Source organism: Panicum virgatum, chromosome 8K (assembly GCF_016808335.1).
Source record: "Panicum virgatum strain AP13 chromosome 8K, P.virgatum_v5, whole genome shotgun sequence".
Classification (NCBI taxonomy): domain Eukaryota; kingdom Viridiplantae; phylum Streptophyta; class Magnoliopsida; order Poales; family Poaceae; genus Panicum; species Panicum virgatum.
Genome location: NC_053143.1, coordinates 45,605,926 through 45,612,443, shown reverse-complemented (window position 1 = coordinate 45,612,443; position 6,518 = coordinate 45,605,926).

Sequence of the window (6,518 nt, the reverse complement as noted above, 5' to 3'; positions counted from 1 at the left end):
GTGATATCTCGAATAGCAATTGAGGAATGAGAGTAATGTGCACCCGGCAGTCAAGTCGATGACTTGAACTATCCTTGGGAGCCCGAAAGGGTCTTTTGGACAATGCTTGTTGAGATCTGTGTAGTCGACACACATTCTCCATTCGTTGCTATTTTTCTTTTTGACCAAGACGGGGTTGGCTAAGCACTCTAGGTGGTAGACTTCTTTGATAAACCCTACCATGAATAGTTTAGCGAGTTCTTTTTTGATTGCTTCTCTTTTGTCTTGCGTTGCTTTTTGGGAGTAGCTTTGGGGTTAACTTTTAGGGCGTGCTCGATCAGTTCCCTGGGTACATCTGGCATATCCGCTGGCTTCCATGCGAATATGTCATGGTTTGCCCGTAGGAAACTGATGAGTGCACTTTCCTATTTGTCATCCAACCCTACTCTGATCAGGGCTGTCTTGGATGGATCACCTTCCTGAAGCTGTATGCTCTTTGTGTTAACCTCAGGGATAGGTTTTATCTATCCTAATTTTTTTAGTCAGAATTTCGATCCCAGATTTCGATAGCTATTGTGTGGCTGCGAGTACTTCTCCTACAGTATCTGGTACTCGAGTATTCGAGGCACATTGGATAGCTCCTTGATCGCAGTCGAATGACTTTTTTATGTTGCCACGGAGGGAGAGTACCCCTTTTTGGTTCTGGCATCTTGAGGAGGAGGTATATGTAGTGAGGTATTGCCATAAATCTTGCCATGGCAGGTCTTCCCAATATGGCGTGATAGGAAGCATTGAAGTTTGCCACTTCAAACTTTATGTCCTCGGTGCAGTAGTTCTCACGGGTTCCAAAGGTAATTGGCAAGGAGATGGTGCCGAGTGGCATTGCCACGTTCCCTGGAACAATCCCATAGAAAGGAGATTTGGTTGGGTTTATCTTGCTGAAATCAAGTCCCATTTGGCGCAGAGTACTTGCGAATTAGATGTTAAGGCTGCTGCCGCCGTCATGAGTACTTTCGTAAGTCTCACACCCATGACTACGGGGTCAAGGACTAGAGGGAGTTTCCCTGGTTCTGAGAAGCTGGTCCATTGATCTTCTCTAGAGAAGGAGGTCGGGACCTCACTTTACTTTAAGTATTTCGGGGTAGCCAGTTCCACAGCTAGGATTTCTCTAAGCATTAGCTTCTGAACTCGCCTTGAGAGGCATCCTTCCCCTCCGAAGATGACATTCACTGTTCTGTTTGTGTCTTGGTAGCCCGTGGTCTTCTCAGCATCTTCCTTGTCTTCTTCGTCCTCATTATCCTTCTTCTTTTTGCCTTTATCTTCTTGGAGGAAGTTGCTGACAGCTTTTTGGAGGTTGCAACACTGTTTGGCTGAGTGCTTGATGTCTGGATGAAATGGGCACCTCTTCAAAAGGAGCTTTTTGAATTGTTCTTGTGTGGATAATTTCTTTCCACGCCAAGGGCGATCGAGTGCCGCGACTTGATCGTCTGGCCTTCGCTTTTTGCCTTGTTTTGGCTGGTCTCTCGGGCCTTTGCCGCGATTGTCATTAGACCGTTTGCTGCCATTGTTGTCATCTATATGCTTTGGGAAGCGGTCATTCTCTTGTTCTTCGTTGTCGGCCCAGTTGGTCATCATGTCGCGGAGTTCCGCGATGGTCCTGGGTCATTGACAGCCAAAGTCTCTGAAGATGTATCGGTCGTTGAGGCCTGGATGATAGCAGTCGATGACGTCTACTTCGGTGATGTTGGCGATGGAGGTGTGCTTTTCGAAGAATCGCTTTGTGTAGTCTCGCAGAGATTCATTCCTGGCCTATTTACACTGAGACAGGTCATGACGAGTGCCTGCGCGAGTCATGACTCCTTGGAAGTTGTCGACGAAGAGTCGGCGGAGGGTTGCCCAGGAGTCGATGACGCCTTCCGGAAGGGAATCCTGCCAAAGTAGTGGTGCAGACTCCAGTGCCAGCGGAAAGTATGCGACTTTTGTAGTATCATTACCACCTGCCACATCGATTGCTTGGGAATAGATCTGAAGCCATTGATGTGGAGGTGTCTTGCCGTCGTACATGTTGAAACCGAATGGGTTGAAGCCTTCGAGGTGGACGTAAAGGCTGAACTCTCGCCTGAAAGCCGGGAAATGATCGGCGTCGCTTGGAGCTCTGTATCATTCTTGCAGGGCGCGCGCTTCTTGCCGGGCATTGATAATTTGCCTTGCGTCGTACCCTACAGCTGCAAGGTTGCGAAGGTCAATGGAAGTGGCGTCTTGTAGGTGTTAGTAATTACCTCAAGGTTGTGGAAGTTGTTGCTGAGGTCAGTTACCTCTCCCGCCGCCGGTTGCCGAGTGAGCTGGCTCGACTGTAGGTTGGTTCTGATTTCCCTGGACGATCTGCTGATCCTGGTTGTTCTGGGTGTTTCCTTCCTGTCTCCTGGGCCTCGCACCTGCGGTGCGGCTGGAGCCCACATGGCCTTGACTTCTTGAAAGAGAAGCCATCCAGTCTTTTTCGTTGAGCTGTAGGGCAGCATGTTGGAGCAAGTTTATGCTCTGAACTACAGCTGGATCCTTGATATGGTCCAGGAGTCTTGCAGTGTGCATGATATTGTCCACTGGGGTATGGAAACCTTGTTCGGCGGCTCTTTCAAACTCTGTCTGAAGACTGCGCTGTGTTCGCTGTTGCTGGCGTTGCCTCGCATCTTCTCTCCATTGTTTGCGCTCGCAATTCTTTGCTCTTCTCACGTCGCCCTAGGTGTCATCCTCGTTACTAGCATTAGCAGTAAGATTGTCTGCTGAGACTTGTTCTGGTAACTCGTTATCCTTGTGACCGCCGCCTACATCCGCCACATAGATGTAGATGTCTGTATAGGGTTCATCAGAGTAATCTATGACTAGTTCTGTGAGTCCTATTCCTTCCTCGTTAATAGGGGAAAGTTGATGATACGGGAGGTTTGGGATATATGCCACAAGTCATGCATCGTGACCGAGCAGTTCTGGGGGCTCCATGCCCTTCCAATACATGAAGCGACCTTCAGGCATAGAAGCGATTGTGAAATCTAGGTGTTGGCCAATGATGGATATTGGCTCATCCTCCTGGAGTTCATCAAGAATGGGTGCCTTCCAAAAGTTGGTGGCATCTATGCTGAGCAGATCATCTGAAGCTTTTTATAGATCAAAAAAGTTTCAGGTTGGATGTTTTCCTGATTGTTGGAGGATTGTTCCTCGAGAAGATAGAAAAATTGGATATTGTTGAGATTATCAGCAAGTTCCGTGGCGCTATCAGGAATGCCAAGTTGATCAATCTTTTGTTCCATAGTGTCGGCTAGGTGGCTATGAAAACCTCCCTGGCCGTCGGCTATGAAAGTTGTACCTTCCTCGGGAATGGCGGTGGAGAAATTGAAAGTCGCCATCGGGTTCGTCGAGGGATCGTTGGAGACGGCCCCACGGTGGGCGCCAGCTGTCGGTGTTTTACCGTCACATCTACCTAGGGTTACTCTTAGGTAGATGAATGATCTTGGGAAGTTGCCGAGATTAAGAACACGATGGTGCAAGCAACACAAGGGTTTAGACAGGTTCGGGCCGCGAGTTGCGTAACACCCTACGTCCTGTTGGGTGGTTTGTATTGCCTTGGGTGTAGATGGGTGCATAGACGCTAGGTTCCCCACGGGGGGGTCCTTGCCCACCCTTATATAGGCTTGGGGAGTGAGGTTACATGGGACCCTAGATCGGTATGAGCCTAAGAGTCTGCACCGAGTACTACTCGGGTAGTTTATTTCTATACCGACTAGTTATAGATCTATACGACTAGTTATATGATGCATGGGTATAGGACAAGCCCCATCCCGTATCTGGTACTGAGTCGTGCCATGTAAGATATCCCGTGGCCTTGGGTCTGACAAAAATGTTGGAATATTTTTTTTGAACTTAAAACAATTGATCCAACGGCGCCTGACATATTCCTCCTCTCGCCCGAGATCGGCGGCGGCTGCGGCAGACGAGCGAGCAACGACAGCGGTAGGTGTTGGCGCCTACCAACGTCACCACAGGGAAAGCAGTGATGATGCCCGTAGACGCCAATTTGGGGTGGCACTATTTCATGATCCACGAATAAATCCGCAAGCGCACGGAATACAGCTGTAGCATTTTACCTGAGAGTATACCGGGGTGTCATTTATATTTCCACAGGGAAGGCGGTGAGTGAAGGGATATAGACTAGTTGATGAACTTTATTTAGATTAGATATTCTCATGCATAAACAGGGGTAAGATATATAACATGGTAGGAGGTAGTGTGACACACACACACAAACTACCCTCTGGATAAATAAATAAAAGAAAAGATAAAAGATGCTCTAGGCCGGGAGCAAGGCAGAAGTTAGAGCTCGAGTCAACTGTGCTAGGCTAGCTATATCTATACTATCTTATGGTTAGATCGTTAGAGATTAAACTACCCAACAGGGAGACCGCTATCGAAGCAACGGGAGGAGCTCGTACACCCCGGTGGCTTTATGCACCTCCTACCCACTATACCGAATGTGGAGGATTACTAGGGCTCGAACAGGGCTGTCACCACCTGCCGGCTACCTCTACAAACCGTGGGTATAGTTGGCATCCAGCAACTTTTAGCTAATCTAGACACTATGTCTACTCTAGTAAGGGATACTCTAGTGTCCCGCGCGGAGCCCCCACCCTCTGGATGGACAGACATCACACTAGAGCAAACATAAAAATACTGGAGCAGTTGATAGAGTTCTAAGGCCGATATATTAACCATCGCAAGCACAGGGCGATCATGCAATGCAAGCATTGAACAATAACGCAACCATATCAAGAAGCATGTATCCGATAACTCAGAACATACTTCGAGCAGATATCGGTAATCATAGTCTAATTTTATTACAAACAACAAAATATTACAAGAGAGAGCTAGAGATGAACCCATACCAGAACTCTCGAGCAACTCTGGCGACTCAACGACTCCTATACTTCTCCTGAACTCCACTAAGCCTAAAGACTAAGCAAGATAAGCAAGAGAGGAGAGGTAATGTGGTGTGTGTGTGTCCTATTCTCTACCCCCTTGTATTTATAGCAGGGAGCCACGGGGTGAGACCCTTGCAACCGACCTAAGGGACCTATGAGGAGGTGCCACGTGGCTTGGATGAGGCGGTGGGGCCCACAGGCCAGGTCAGCCGACATGGTAGGTCGGTCGGCCTGCCCGGGGCTCCAACCGCCCCCAGCTTCATCTAGCAGGCTGTCTTGGGTTGCCTTGTCCTAATCCCATTTGTCTTGGCCTGTCTTGAGTGGTCTGAACTGGGTTCTTGGGCTACACTTGGTCCATTTGAGCTTGAATCATCGCTCTGATATTTTCTGTGATTTTATGTTGGGCCAAAGTGTCCTTGCAACCTGCATATTAGCTCAAAAACACAACTTGCATTTTCTAGAAGGTAAAGTGTGGTTTAGGGACTTTATTGGATAAAGATGCATGTAAGAAATGCAAACTCTCATGATTTTCTGATCAAGTTGACGCCTGGAAATGGTCCTTAGTGAGCATCAACAGCAGGTAAGTGTGTTCCTCCCATAGAAAAAAGGAAGGTAGGCCGGCGGTGGAGGCGGGAGAGACAGCGGGAGCGGAGGGGGGGAGGGGGGCGAGCTGGGCAGCAGGTCGGTGTTGGAGCGGTGGCACCAGGTTCGTGCGGCGGGGTCTACGGTGGCGGACCCAGTGGCGGTGATGCCTCCGAGGACAGCGGTCGGCGGCGGGAGGTTGGGGAGCTGCTCCAACGGCGGAGGCGGGAGGTGGCCACTACGGTTCAGGATGACAATAGGGAAGAAGGAGAGGGGTGGAGTGTTGGGCCACATCTGGGGACGGCTTAACGGGCCATGGGCTGTTCGAGGGCTAGTTGGCACTCTGACGTACTGTAGCTAGGAGGCCCCGTGCCCAAGAGAAACACTACATGGGTAGCCATCAAGCTTTACTTATTGAGAGAATTCACTCAGTGCCATCAAAATTTTAGAGGTCTTCCTTATGGGCCATAGAAATTTTCACTTTTCTCTCAGTGCCATCAAAATTTTGATGTTTGCCCTGTATGCCAAAACCATTAGAAGTCTGTTAGTTTTGAAGGAAAGATCATGGAGTGAGGCATTAGTGTGGGAGGAAATGGCATATGCGCCCATGATACACTGACGAATGGGTCGAAACCTTATCTTTAGAATCCACCAGTACTATTCCTCCTCCACGCGGCGCTCGGTCTCCTCCAGTCCGCGCACACTACTGCCATAACCCTTAATAGGGGTGGTCAAAAACAGTTTATAGCGGCGGGCACAGCATCCGCCCCTATGCAAAGGCCTGTGTAAACAGGCCATTTGAAGGGTTGGACGGCTTGCCCGCCCCTATGAAAGGCGTTTACAGGGGTAGTCAATCCCATAGCCCGCCCCTATGAAAGGCGCTTACAGGGGTGGGTAATCTTACAGCCTGCCCCTGTGAATGGCTTCTTTGCCAGCCTGGCTAGACATTACAGGCTGGTGGAAAGCTATTTACAGCGGTGTTCATTTTAG